The sequence below is a fragment of the Coptis chinensis genome, chromosome 5 (assembly GCF_015680905.1).
Source record: "Coptis chinensis isolate HL-2020 chromosome 5, ASM1568090v1, whole genome shotgun sequence".
Lineage (NCBI taxonomy): Eukaryota > Viridiplantae > Streptophyta > Magnoliopsida > Ranunculales > Ranunculaceae > Coptis > Coptis chinensis.
In genome coordinates, this window is record NC_141460.1 from 65,744,097 (window position 1) to 65,759,423 (window position 15,327).

At 40.3% G+C, this 15,327-nt stretch overlaps 1 pseudogene; it reads left to right on the top strand.

Moving 5' to 3' along the window:
• Positions 1 to 7,773: 7,773 nt before the first annotated feature.
• Positions 7,774 to 11,132, top strand: LOC147498398 (serine carboxypeptidase-like 45; annotated as a pseudogene).
• Positions 11,133 to 15,327: the final 4,195 nt, after the last annotated feature.

The window sequence follows — 15,327 nt, forward strand, 5'->3', positions numbered from 1 at the left end:
AATGATTAGTAGATAACCATTTGTACATCTAATGTCATCTATATTTTATCAAAATATTCCAAATATAGCCAAAAAAACTTCCACTTCAAAGATTTGCTTTTAGATCGGACTAAGGTCATTAGGGGACCACGAGGGTGGGAGACTCTTGTAATAGGGAGTTATTTCTTTGTTCTTTTGTTTTCTTTCTACGTAGTCATACTGATACAATTGAGGTACTCGCTCACTAGTTGTACTTGATGTGCTTTTGCACCCCATTCTAATAAAGTTTACTTATAAAAAAAAAATGCACAGAAACCATAAATTTTCACAATTGAGATTTTGGAATTTTGGAATTTTTAAAAAGCCCCGACCATGTTTTAGATACCAAACGGACACATTTTAAATTTGAGCAGACAAAGCTTCGGACTTCATGCATTAAATCTGGGCAGTCTAACAACACGACCACTCATTCCTTCAAAGTGAAACTGAACTAAAAGTGCAATGCAAATTTCTATATTATATAAAGACCACTAAAAGCAAATCATTTCAAGTAAGCTTGTATTATCGGTTTCGATATCTAAGAAAAGTATCTTTAACATTCAATTATTATTCTTACAAAACCCATGACAATTTTAATTAGGTCGGATAATAAAATCATGCCAACAGTACAATCACATCAAAATACTACAACAAAAAACATAAGCTTTTACATTTTAAGGAGTGGAATGAAGAAACCCTGGACAATGTTAAAAACACAATAAATCCAAAAATTTAAGAAATTGAGCCAATTAAAAAAAAAAACACAACCCTAGATTGAAAATTGAGGTTCAACAATTGAGGCACTTAAAAAAAACGAAGATTGATGAAAGAGAGAGAGGGAGAGAGTGGGTTACCAAAACTTGAAGGGGAGAGAGAGATGTACCGACTCTTGTCGATTTTGAGAGAGATTTGAAGCTTACGTACTGTCAAACCACTACCACCAAAGATTTACTGTCAGAGCCCTCCCACAAAAGCCTCACTTTCTTCTTATACTAGGGTTAGGGTTAGTGAAAGAAAGAAAGAAATATTGGGCGGGGTAATCAATTATTAGTGAAATATTGGGCGGGCAAAAAACAAGGGCAATAAAATCATCTACGACGGTCACCAAAACTGGAAGAGCACAAAATGTCTCGTCTCTAATTTGGGACGAAAGCTTGTGTCCTTTAGTCACCCCAAGTCAACCTAAAACCCAACTACGATGGGGTCAAACAATTTAAGACGGTAGCTAATGTTCCTAATTTGAGACGGGTTATATAGTCCCAAGAGTGTGTCCTAATTCTTAAATTCTGGTGTAGTGAATTTGGAATGAGCTTGCCGCATTTCCAGGATCCTGGGCCCAAGAATTGAGTACGCCTCCTTTGCAGCAATTTGCTATCTGCTGATTGTATGGAGTTCCCGGCCATAAATCCACGACCATTGGGTCCTTCTTTCAACAATGAGGAATGTTTCCTTTAAATCTTGAACAATCACCCTGCTCCGTTGTTTGGCTTCCCACCATGCTCCAGATTACCTCCTTTTTGCCCCGCCCATCCCAATGCCCATCCCGGTGCACGAATATGACGATATGGCTGGAAGTTGTACATTATAAGCTGTTGCAACATAACCATCAGGAGTCCAGCTCATGATATCCCATTTGATTGTGATATTTCCATTTGGATCAAGTGCATCATAAGCTTCTGTAGATGTGAAGGTGAAGCAAGAAAACAGGAACAGTAACAAAAGAGTGTAACAGGAAAGTTGTGGCTGTTGGTTTTAATTGTTGGTCTTGGTAGTGTTGGCTTGATGGTTGCCTGGGCGTGTTGACTAATCTGTGTTGTTGGTTGTGATATCTGTGCTGTTGGTTGTGATTTCGGTGATGTTGGTTTTGTTTGTTGTCGCTGTAGTGGTGGGTGTTGGTATTATTAAGACTGTGGGTGGTTGATGGGCTGGTCGAGCTCGCTGTCGCTTCCTCTGCAAAGGTTACTGATTCAACAAGATCAGTAACTTTTGGGGGTGAGAAAAAATGGGGACTTTCTAAAAGTTTCTAAAAGATGTGTCTGGCGGTCTTGTTCTTCTTTGGAGGATTTTGTGTTGGGCATTTGTATTCGGAGTTAGAAGATGAAACTTGGGTTTGAGTTGAATCCAGTCTTGGGGAGTGCTTTGGTTTATTTTTATTCTAAATGTGGGTGCTTTTCAGAAGCTTTTGAAATATTCAAGGCTACTAATTGCGGTGATATAATTTCTTAGACGACAACGATCTCTTCATGTGTACCAGCTCGGGAATGGGGCCTGGCTCTAAGGCTTTATGGTCAGATGATTAAGGGGATCAGACTGAACAGGAAAATTATATTCCTACAAGTGCTATAGTTGGCCGGCTAAATGTTGGTAAAAGTAGCATGTTGAATGCATTAGTTGGAGAGGACAGGACAATTGTTAGCCTTATCAGTGGTACTACTCGAGATGCAATTGAAACAGAACTTACTGGGCCAGATGGTTAGAAGTTCAAGCTTATTGACACAGTTGGGATTAGAAGAAGGGCAGTGGTAGTTTCATTTGGTAGCACAACAGAGGCATTATCAATGAATCGTGGATGTCGTTGATCTTGTTATTGAGGCTTTGGCTTGTAGAATAGAGCGGGATTACAAGATTGCGGAAAGTATCGAGAGAGAAGGGAAAGGTTGCGTGACCATTGTTAACAAATGGGATACCATACCAAATAAAAAGTTGCAGACAACGAGCTATTATGAAGAGGATGTCAAGGAGAAGTTTCGAAGCCTTAATTGGGCGCCAATAGTTCATTCCACTGGAATGGTCGGCCATAGTGTTGAAAAGGTCGTGGCTACTGCTAGTAGTGTGGAGAGAGAAAGGTCAAGAAGATGGGAATAGATTTGGGTTATCCCCAAACCTCGTGATATTGCGCAGACCTGTTAGCGCTAAGTTATCTAGGTGTCCGCAGACCCGGATGGGTAACATGGCTAACCATTGTGTTTATATTCTCGTAACTGCTCTCGATCAACTGTAGGACAACGGTGTAGTTATTTGTATGTATCAGAGATTGAACCTTGGCTTCCACATAAAGTCTGGAGAAATCATAGTTGTGTTTCACAGCCAAAGTAAGTGCATAAGGAATGTTTGGCGAAATGCGTGTAAAGATGTTTGTTCTGTGTACATGTGAAAAAGGGAATCCTTCATGAAGGTTGCATAGTGATATGAAGGTGAGTTGCATGCAACGAATAACTCAGAAATCCAGAGGAACAAAGAGATCTAGAGTTTGGGATTGAGATCAACAGATTGGAGCGTCCGAATACAAATGGTGAGATGATTCTGAAGAGATCGAGAGAGACATACATCTGTGGCGGAGTTCTGAGAGAAAAGAAAGATTTGCGGTACCGTGGAATAGAGTGGAGATTGAGCTGATATTTACTAGATGATGTTTGGTCTATTCTTATGTGGGAAGAGATAGAGATGAGCTGCCTTTAAGCCAAAGAGCAGGGGGGATGAGCCTTCCGCAGACCCTCGTGTCCGAATCAAACGTGGGGGAGGCTGAGCTATTCCCGGATGTGCATTCCGAAGGAGAGCGGAGGGGTTCGAGAAGACCCTTCGTGGATATGTCGTGGGACTATCCGAAGGAGTGCGGGGGTGATGAGCCCTCCGCGGACCCTTGTGTCCAAACAGCGCGTGTGGGGCAGGCAGAGCTGTCCCGAACCGGCGACAACCCGGTCGAGCCCGCGGAGTGGGGTGAGCCCTCCACGGATCAGAGATGCTAGAGATACATGGGGTAATGAGAGAGCCCCAACAGGCGAGAGTATGAGCGAGCCCGCGGAGTGGGATGAGCCCTCCACGGATCAGAGATGCTAGAGATACTGGGGGCAATGAGAGAGCCCCAACTGGCGAGAGCCCGAGCAAGCCCGCGGAGTGGGATGAGCCCTCTGCGGATCAGAGATGCTAGAGACACATGGGGCAATGAGGGAGCCTCGATTGGGGAGAGCCCGAGCGAGCCCACGGAGTGGGATGAGTCCTCCGCAAATCGGAGATGCTAGAGATACATGGGGCAATGAGAGAGCCCCAATAGGCGAGAGCCCGAGCGAGCCCGCGGAGTGTGATGAGCCCTCCGCGGATCAAAGATGCTAGAGATACATGGGGCAATGAGAGAGCCCCAACCGGCGACAACCCGGTCAAGCCCGCGGAGTGGGATGAGCCCTCCGCGGACCAAAGATGCTAGAGATACATGAGGCAATGAGAGAGCCCCAACAGGCGAGAGCTCGAGCGAGCCCGCGGAGTGGGATGAGCCCTTGGCGGGGTGAGAAGGGCAAGAGACAAAGGCGAGTCAAAGAGAGTAGCCCCGAGCAGCTTGGTTGAGCCGCAGGTCGGAGATGCAAAGATATGCGGACATGAGATCCGAACAACGAGGGGATGATCTCTCCGGACATGAGATCCGAGTCCAACACAGGGGGGCAAAGCAGAGTTACCCCTCATCGACTCAATCCAGGCGAGAGATATGGCGGGGGGGATGCCCCCTGCCCGGACATGAGATCCGAGTCAAACACGGGAGCAAGTGGAGTTGCCCCCTCATCCGACTCTCCACCCGAGGCGAGAGACAACGGGGGGATGAGCCCTCCCGGACATGATAGAGATTTCTATGAAGGAGAGCTTATGGCTGGCGGAGACCCTCATGGACATTCTAGTGAGTTATGAGAAGGAGAAATACTGAGGGGGACAGAGACACTCCGCGGACATAGTGGTGAGTTCTCTGAAGGAGAGATGGTGGCTGAGGTGATACACTCCGCAGACAGGGCAGTGAGTTCCGAGAAGGAGAGCAGGTGGCTGGGGGAGGCATACCGCTGATATGGTAGGGAGTTCTATGTGAGAGGTGATGGTTGGGTTGAGACGCATCGTGGGCATTGTATTGAGTTGAAGAGAGAGAGTGAAGGGAATGAGATAGTTGAGTCCTACGAAAGGGAAATGAAAGGGTGAGACACTCTGCGGATATAGAAGTGAGTTATGTGAAGGAGAGATTATGACAGGGCTGAGACACTTCGCGGACATAGTGGCAAGTTTTCGGAAAGAGAGATGTTGGCTGAGGTGAGACACTCCGTGGACATAGTAGTGAGTTTTATGAAGGAGAGCTTATGGCTGGGTTGAGACACATTGTGGGCATTGTATCGAGTTGAAGGGAGAGAGCGAAGGGGATGAGATCCTTTGGGGATACGTTAATGGGGTATATGAACAAGAACTGATGGATTGAGTACTTCATAGACGTACGGTCCAGTAGCAGAGTACATGGATACGAAATGTCCTAAGGAGGAGAAGACTACGTACAGTCACAAGATACTGTGGATATCTAGAGTCCAAAGAGAGAGACAAGAAAGTTTGAGGACTTCTTGGATCCACCGTCGTCATCGCCGCTGAACCCGAGAGGGGGCAAATGTAGTAGCCATATTCAGGGATGTATCACATAGGTACTGGGCCAAGAGATAAGGCCCAGACCACAGTATGTGTTGAGCCAAGGAAAGGCCCAAGACTAGACTAGGCCCCATGAGGTAAACCTAAGAGAGGGATATAAAAAGGAAGAGAGAGGGGAGTAAGGGGGAGGAAAAAGAAGAGAGGCATAGAGGGATGAGGAGAGAGGTGAACTACGGCGGCTTGATCCCGAAATGGGTACGTAGGCAACCGAATTGGTGCAGCCGATCCAAAATAGAGAGTGAATTTGAGTAAATTTAGAGAGTCGCAAGATTCGCAGTAATAGGATGCAACAAATCATACAATTTCAAAACAAATCAAACAAATTGGGAATCAAAATATTCCGACATGGCCATCCTGAACTACTTCTTGTGCTGCTTAGGCGAGACTACAGTAGGGGATGAGTTTTTTGGTCCACCTAAGATGGCTGAAGCCTTCACCCATGTGTCAAAGTGCTTGTCCCATGTGTATTGTCTCACGAAATCGATAATCCCAATAACCAGTTCGTGCTTCTGAGTGATGGATATTGGACAAGGCGTTGGCCTCTTTATAACTGCAAAACCAAGCTCTGGACACCGGCCTGGTTAGTTAGACACATCTATTCTTGTAAACTATTGACTGTTTCTTGTAGCATCTATGTGGACATTGAGTAGTATAGTAATATAGTTTCCCTTGACCACTCGCACACAACAGTAGTGGAGGAACACTAACCTTAATAACATAATATTGATCTATTAGAATTTTTTTGGGCAGTCAAGGACCAAACCATGTATGAATATATAGTTTCAGCATACATTCTCAACTCTTAGATGTCTATCCAAGACTTGCTACAGTATGTAGATAGATCATCACTTTTGTCTTCTATTCTTAGCGTAGTGTGATATTTGTTGGCTGACTTTTCATATGGTTATGTCTTGCATTGAGGGGAGCCCAGCTGATCGCGCTGGTATACATAAAGGGGATGAGCTTATTGAGATTGATGGTAAAGTTAACAAACTTTTTGAACTTATTTCTCATCTGATACTCTATGGAGATCAGCACCATTTTGAAATCCAGCCTACAGTGTCATGTGAACCTTGGATTTCTATACACATGAGCTCCGACCATCACATAGGTGTGGGAGAGATGGAGATCTAGAAGATGAACAGTACCTTTGTTCTTTTGTTGTATTTCTTATTATATTTTCTTTGAAAAGAAAAGTAGAAAAAGAAAGTTGATAGAGTGGTTTGAGATGCTGGTCCACTAACCTAAGATGCTTGTTAGGATGATGACACGTGGCAAAAGAGGTAAATGTGGGTGATGGTATTTCGGTAATTTTAGGTGAGCAGGGGTAGTGGGTGTCATTTAAGAAAATATTTGGTGTACGTTGGATTAAATGGATAGGATGATGACACATGGCAGTTGGAATGATTTTGGTCTTGGAAGAGTCAATGGGTATTTTGGACATTTTATATGGTGAGGGGTAGATTTGACATTGCACATTCACCAAAAGGATGGTCATGCTGTGAAATTGGGGATGGAAGTCTAATAATGAAAGAACTGGGGACGGAAGTCTAAAAAACTGTTAAATTCAAGACCAAACTACCTATCCAGTGTAGATGGAAGTTCCCTCCTTCTGGTTACATTAAGTGGAACACATACGGCTCTATGAAATTAAACAGTGTCGGCTATGGAGGAATAGGCATTATTGATCATCTTGGGAATGTTGTCTTCTCTTATGCTGGAGGAGGATATCAACGATCAGTTCTTTACCAAGAACTAAAAGCCATTGAAATAGGTCTTCTTCTTTGCCAGCAACAAGGAATTCTCAAAGTTTCAGTTTGTTCAGACTCTCTCAGAGCAGTGCATATCCTCAAAGGATCAGAAATTGCACCATGGTACTGTTGTAACTTAACAGCAGCTATAACCTATCATGTCTCTAAGCTTGAGGATGCATGTCATATTCACTCATGTTTATCTAGAAGTTAACCAAAGTGCAGATTACTTAGCAAACCTTTCTTGTTCTGTAGATGATACTCATGTATGTAATGGTCCACCCATGGACAATAGATTTGCTGAACTTGTATTGAATGATGTAAGGGGAATACTATATTTAAGATGATGTAAGGGGAATACTATATTTAAGATCTTAATGCAGGTAAGGGTCTGCCTAACCCTATTAACCTTTTTCAACAATTCATGAATTTACATGTATCTTCCTTATTTCCACCAAAGATACAACTCATGAAACGTTAGCAACAATGTTCAATCTGTTTATATTATGTAGTTTAGTTCTGTTCCAATTTTTTAAAGAATTAAGCTTCATTTGTACTGAGAATGGATTTGGAGTTCTTAAAAGCCATATCGATTCTCCTCTTCATTTTCTTCTCAAAATGCTGTGTTGAGCTGATAACATCTCTCCCCGATCAACCCAGCATTAATGTTTCTTTTAAGCAGTACTCTGGGTACATAGTAACCGATGGTCGAGCATTTGTTCTATTATTTTGTTGAAGCCGATTAAGTCGACCCACTTAACCGTCCTCTCACCTTGTGGCTCAATGGAGGTTGACTTTTTTTTTCTCCACATTTAATTCAATTGAGTTGCATGTTATATGATATGGATTCAAATTCAACTATTAGGCCCTGGTTGTTCTTCTCTTGGTTTTGGCGCATTCATGATAATGGGCTTTTAGTCAAGAACAAATACTCATGGAATTTGGGTAAACATTTATTGAAAATTTTGCCACTGAAGAAATAAAAATATAAAATACTTGGACAGCATCTAACATGTTATATGTGGAGTCTCCTATTGGCGTTGGTTTTTCATATTCAAACACAAGCTCAAATTACGTTAATTGGAACGACACACGAACAGATGAATATCTTGTAACACCCTGTAGGTTTTGTAATATCAGTTTTTATAAAGTTGTTCAACTGTTATCTCTACTACGACTTCTTGTTCTGTACTGTAGCCGAGGACAATTTGAGGTTCATCCTTAACTGGTTGGAAGAATTTCTGAAGTACAAATATTCAGACTTGTATTTAATTGGGGAGAGCTATGCAGGTAATCATGTTTATTCCTTTTTTTCAAACGTAGTTACAGAACGAATCATGTTTAAAATGCCAGATATAGCTTAGGCATGCACATAAAAGCGCAATTTCGTGTAATTCAGCAAGAGCTTTATTGACTATTAGATATTCATAAAAATCAAAATACCTAGCCACTTTTTCCTTGATTGCCTTCTACCGGACCAGTCCACTAATGCACATTAAATGAGTGATCATATGTATATTTTTTTCGATAACGAAATGAGTGATCATATACATTCATACTTCATACTTATATTCCTAAATAGTAATAAATTCACAAATTTCACACGTACTACTCATATCTATTGTAACCTGGAATTGCAGGCCACTACATTCCACAGCTTGCAACACTAATGCTAGAGCACAACAAATTGCCTAACATCGCTCCTATCAAGCTGAAGGCCATTGCTGTAATCCTCCTTCAAACTAATTAAATTTCATCAACCATTCCGCATTGTTTAAATTATTCTATGTTTGGTTATATTTTTAGCTTGGGAATCCACTACTGGACTTGGACATTAGCATAAATGCCGCTGATTACTTATGGTCTCATGGAGCAATATCTGATGAGACCTTACTACTTGAGAAAACAGTGTGTAACGACTCAAGGTACCTCAGGGAGTATTATCATGACAAATTGTCTCAGGAATGCAATGACATCTTTAATAAGGTTTCAGATGAAATTGGTCTCGGTATTGATCGGAACGACTTGCTTTTACCCAAATGCTTGTCTACAAGTAATGCTGAACAATTTAAACTAAAGGAAAGTATGCAAGTATACATGCCAAGGTATGCATTCTGTTAAAACCGTTGTTTAATTTCAAGGTAACTGTAGAATGAAATGTTCAATCTAAACCGAGAGTCATTAACTTCAACTTTTAATTTGGACAACTTGGACAAAGAAGAAACACAGGTGATCCATGTCTGACTGATAGGATATCTACGTACCTTAACATGCCAGAAGTTCAGAAAGCTCTTCATGCTAACACAACTAATCTCCCTTCACATTGAAGATTTTGTGGAGGGTCTCTCTTTCCATCTCTTAATTTATTATAGATGCTTGAAAAGAATATACCCACCTTACCCTATAAAATCGATCACTGATCACTGATCACGTGTCAACGAAAATTCTCAATTTTAATTAAAGAAAAAAATTAGCCCTGTTGTGAACTTGTGATAGCTCATAAGAGTTGTCGCACACAAAATTTGAAAATTTTGATTCTCAATACCAACAGTTTTCCCATAGAAAATGTTTCATTTGTACTTAAATTATAAAATGGTAAGCTTGAGGGTGAATAATTCTCATTTCCTCGATCTTCACAAAACTTTCCTAGAGGAAAGGGGGACAGAAAGATGTTTTTGTTCCTAAAGGTGTGAATGAAAACTTTCATGCCTAAAATTAATCGAAAAACGATTCAAAAGGGTATCGAACTTTACAAAATTTGACAATATGGGGACTTAACTTTTTTTTTCGTCAAATTGGGGACTAAACTTTTTAATTTTTGAATTGTGGGAACTAGTTACACATGTTGTCTAAATTTCTCACACGGTGTTTCATAATTCACAAGTTACATACATTTCTTATCAAAGTATATCCATGCTACAACCTCATGACCATAGAAATTAATTCGAATTGTGAAACACTGTGTGAGAAATTTAGATGTCATGTTACACATGTCCCCACATTGACCGAAAAAAAAAGTTTGGTCCACATTGTCAAAACTTGTAAAGTTGGATACCCTTTTTAGTCGTTTTTCCAAAATTAATCAATCAAATATGAGAAAATAAGATTTAGGAAGGCATACAATGGTGTACTTTCATTGCATGTATATAAGTGATTGAGATATTCAATTTTTGTAGGTCTCTACTGTATCAAGAAGATAACTTTGACATGAACATCATACCGGTAGTAACTAACCTTCTCAAAAATGATATCCCTGTCATGCGTTACAGGTAATTAACGCATGTTCTCCTTGCCTCTGTTTATATATCTCCCACATACACACGCTGCAAGGTTCAAAGTGAATCAACTAGGTTGAAATCGTAACCTGAATTCAAAGCATAAAGCTAGATTCTAGACTCATCGATGAGTGATAGTTAGGATTTCACCTTTCTTTTTATTTATTTAATTTACAGCAATATTATTGATACTTGTTAAGTAAATTGCAGTGGAGATCAAGATAAAAGATTCCACTTACACAAACAAGGATCATTGCCAATATGATTGCTCAAGATTTAAAGCTTTTCAGTTTCACCAACTATGGTCCTTGGTATGACAAAAAGGAGGTAACAGATTTTCTCATGGAATCAGGCTAACCTCTCGAGTTGCACTCTAAATTTGTAAATTCTGAACTTGTGGTGCCAGAATTGTTGCAATTAATCTTTGCATGCTAGAATACTATTAATAAAGTTGTGATGTATATGCAAGTTGGTGGTTGGGCTCAATCGTTTAGTGTAATTAAAGGTGGAAAAAATGTGACCTATCTCACCTTATGCAACAATTAGAGGCGCAGCACATGAAGTACCATTTACAAACCCTTTACAAGGGTTAACATTATTTAAAGCTTTTCTAAATGGATCTCCCTTACCTATACCTACTGATTAAGTACGTCCTTGTTTGATGAGTTAAGGACATTCATGGTTTCAATGTCATTGAGTTCTATATTTTATCAAGTGTGTGTTTCAAAATAAAAAGATCAACTTTCGTTTTTGTTACACTATCACACTTGAAGATGAAAATCGTAATTACTTGCATTTTCTTAATTAAAGTAAGGTGAAATTCTAAATCTAGCAATGACTATAGTTTCCCAAGCTGCTTTTATATGAATTACATATTTATCATAAATTGTAATATATTGAAAGGTAGATTTAGGAAAACCTTACTTTAGGAAATGATCAACAATTTATAACAAGTCTCGTCTCCTTAGTCCTTACCTATTTCGTGATCATTATTGTCCATTTACTTCTTTGATTTACTAACAAGAATATGACCTCTAGCTAGCAATTAGTGTATGTATAACGACAAATAATCACAGTCGATGTGCTTCCATTGGCCATTGCCCCATCCATGTAGTGTTTTGTACAACTGGGATGGGTTTAGTTTGTTAGTCTCCAACTCTTTGTTTTCATTTGCTCTTAGCTATACTTTCTTATCTTCCCCAATCATCTAAGTGCCAGAATAAGTACTTTTTTGTTGTTGCAATTCGGCCTTCTATTCATCCTCAGACGTTGTATGGTGTGATGGTCCTGCACTCCCGTACCTACAATATCTAGAGTCCAAGATAATGTCAGTCCTAGTCAATATTGGTATGCCTAAAGTATTGACGTGTGCTGCCGCTTATCAAATGACCATTAATCTTTTGGTTTATTGATTCCTTGTACCTCGAAGAAATGACTGTGGACATGTATTTTTTTTGGAAGAGAGTAGGACCCCAAATTAAACCCTCCCATTCTTATCCTCCTCAATAATGTTCATGAGAGTTAAGGGGAGGTACAAAATAGTCAGTTACAAACTCATTTTCTTGAGCAGCAAGGAAGTCTGCTACTCTTTTAGATTCCCTAAATACATGTAGAAAATTATACAGTTAAAAAACTTCTCAAAATGGATTTAATAGCGCAACTAGTAAGTGTGCACATTGCCAAGACGCCTTCTCCTGATCCTTCAGAATTCTAATAGCTCTCATTGAATCTGATGCCACTATGATTTGCTGCACCTGCAACATTTGACAACCTTTTAATGTCATCTCATTCATGAATACTAGAGGGCAGTACCATGGCAAGCAAGGAAATTGATCCGGAGCATTAAAGAGTTGGAGAGACAATTGGAACATTTTACTATACATCATGTGTATAGGGAAGCAAATAAATTGGCTGATGTTTTAGCTAATAATGTACCCAATGTGAGGAATGTTGATATTATCCCTAGTTCATTCTCAGAGGATATTAGGAAGATTGTATATGAGGATGTTGTATGTGCCACCATACCTGCACCCCTATAAACAACCATCGTTGGGTACCATTATAGCGCCACCCACTACTATGTATATTGCCCACTATTATGGCATGTCTGCGTTGTCCAATATTATGGCATCCCAGCACTGCCCATAATTATGGCATGCCTGCGTTGCCCAATATCATGGCATGACTGCGCTGCCCACAATTATGGCATGCTAGTGTCGCCTATAATTATGGCATGCCTACGCTGCCTAATATTACGACATCCCAGCACTGCCCATAGTTATGGCATGCCTGCGTTGCCCAATATCATGGCATGCCTGCGCTGGCCAAAATTATGGCATGCCAGTGCCGTCCAATATTATGGCATGCTTGTGCTGCCTATTATCATGACATGCCTGCGCTGCCCATTATCATAGCATGCCAGAGCTGCCCATAAGTATGGCACCATAAGCTAGTTATAGCATGTTCAGATTTAGAAAACATATTTGTCAAGATATGCTTCCATATTAAGACTTTACGAGATTTTCTAGCAATTAAGGAAATGATATTTTTCATTATTATCCTATAAATACCCCATTCCTTTTAAACAAAAAGCTCCGTTCATTTGAGAGACTTGATTCCGGAGAACGATTTGGATACGTAGGCAACCTTTGTGATACAGTCTCAACAATTCGTTATAACAACCTCCCTAATGAAACCATTGGTGTGTTTGGGCGAGTTTCTAGGCGTATGGCACCGGATAGAAAACTCAAGGTCAAAGAAGGGATAGATCGATCGTTTACTCTCAGTTAAGTTTATTCGGCCAGTTTCATACCCTAAATGGTTGTTTAACATAGTTGCAGTACCTAAGAAAGATTGTAAAATGAGAGTGTGCATCGATTTCACAAACCTTAACAACACTTGCCCCATTCATCCCTGCCCTCTTCCACGAATATCAGAACTAGTAGATGCCACATCTGGCTACTCGCGATTATCATTTATGGATACTTATTCAGGACCGATACCACCAAATTCCGCTATCTATTAAAGACCAAGAAGCAACTACATTCATAACTGACTAGGGGATTTTCTGTTATCAAGTCATGCCTTGTGGTTTAAAAAACACAGATGCCACTTATCAGAGGATGATCAACACCATATTCGGAGATATGTTAGGCAAGATAATGGAGGCGTACATTGACGATATGGTTGTCAAATCCAAGCATAGGGGAGCTCACATCTTTGACTTGTAATCAATTTTTGACAGAATTGATGAATTCAACATGCGGCTAAATCCTTTGAAATGCATTTTCGGACTAATCTCAGGGAAATTCTAGGGTATTTGATGACTCACCGAAGCATCGAAGTTAACCCAAATCGAACAGATTGCAAAAACAAAACCGTTTAGCAGCACTAAATCGTTTCATCTCTAAGTACTCGGACAAATGCCGTCCTTTCTTTCAGACTTTAAAAGACTCAGCAGGGTGGAATGATGACTGTGAAAATGCCTTCCAATCAATCAAGAAATACTTGGCCTCACCACCAATCTTGGCGAACCCAGCAACAGGGCAACCTGTTGGAGCTTACTTGGCCACTACAGATACTGCAGTAAGTGCAGTACTGTTCGATTTAACCTGGCTTATGGAGTAGAAGTGGTGTTACCTACTGAAGTTTTTCTTTTTTGGGATAACTCGCATTGTCGCCTTAAACAATAGTCATAATGATGAATTGCTAGCTCATTCAAAGGCCAATCTAGATGAAGTGCGCGAAGAAAGTATTGCTCGTCTCTTCCATTACCAAGCTGCGATGAAGAAGCAATATGACAAGAAGCTTTGCTTGAAAGTTTTTTATCTGGGCGACTAGGTCTTGTGTAGACAATCAAAGATCATTGATGTAGGGAAACTTGGCGAAAATTTGGAATGACCTTTTATCATTGACCGTCCTGCTTCCAAGGGATTATATTTCTTTCGTACAATTGTGGGAACCCCTTTTTAGAAAACCATGGAATGCGCTCCATCTTAGGCATTTTTATTGTTAAATTTGTTTTCATAAATAGAAATTAGTAGCTTGATCTGACAGCTCCTTAGAGCTTGTCCATGAGATAAACTTGCTATGTTTTTCCAGATGTTTAATCATCAATAAAGTGCACTCTTCCACATTTTACTTCTTTACTTCCATTCGGCAAGACAAAAATATTATATATCAATTACTCTAGTTCTGTCACCATTAATTTAGTTTAGGTGGTGTAAGTGTTTAACCTATACCAATTCAAAGTCGTGGAGTTTGCGTTTGCAACACCTTACTCCACACATTAAAAAGTCGTGGAGTTTGCATTTGCAACACCTTACTCCACGCATTTAAAAGTCGTGGAGTTTGTGTTTGCAACACCTTACTCCTCTCATAAAAAATCATTGGTAAATATTTGCAACCCCTTACCCTATGCATCAAAAGTCAAGAAGTTGTCATTGAAGAAAATTGAAGAAATATTGAAAAATCGATATTACAACAAAGCTCAAGTTTCACCAATATTTTATACACAACTTAAAACTGGAGGCAAGCACTGGTCGGCATTGAATAGTTAGAGTACCTATCCAACTGCTGTAGAATAGAGTTGTTTCTCGAGTGAAATGATAACAATTTGGGGTGACAGCAATACGTTTCACGCCCAAAAGTTTCTCTATTTACTATTGAGCATTTTCATACCACTAGTGTTGCCTGCTTGAACTAAGTAGCGAACAAAAAAAACGATCAATATTTCATGGCTGCACAGCCTTTGACATTCGTGTCAAGCAAATAGTGTCAAACAAACAGCCTTTGGTTGCTTTCTTTTCAGAATCTTCACCTCCGTCTATTTCTCCACCTTC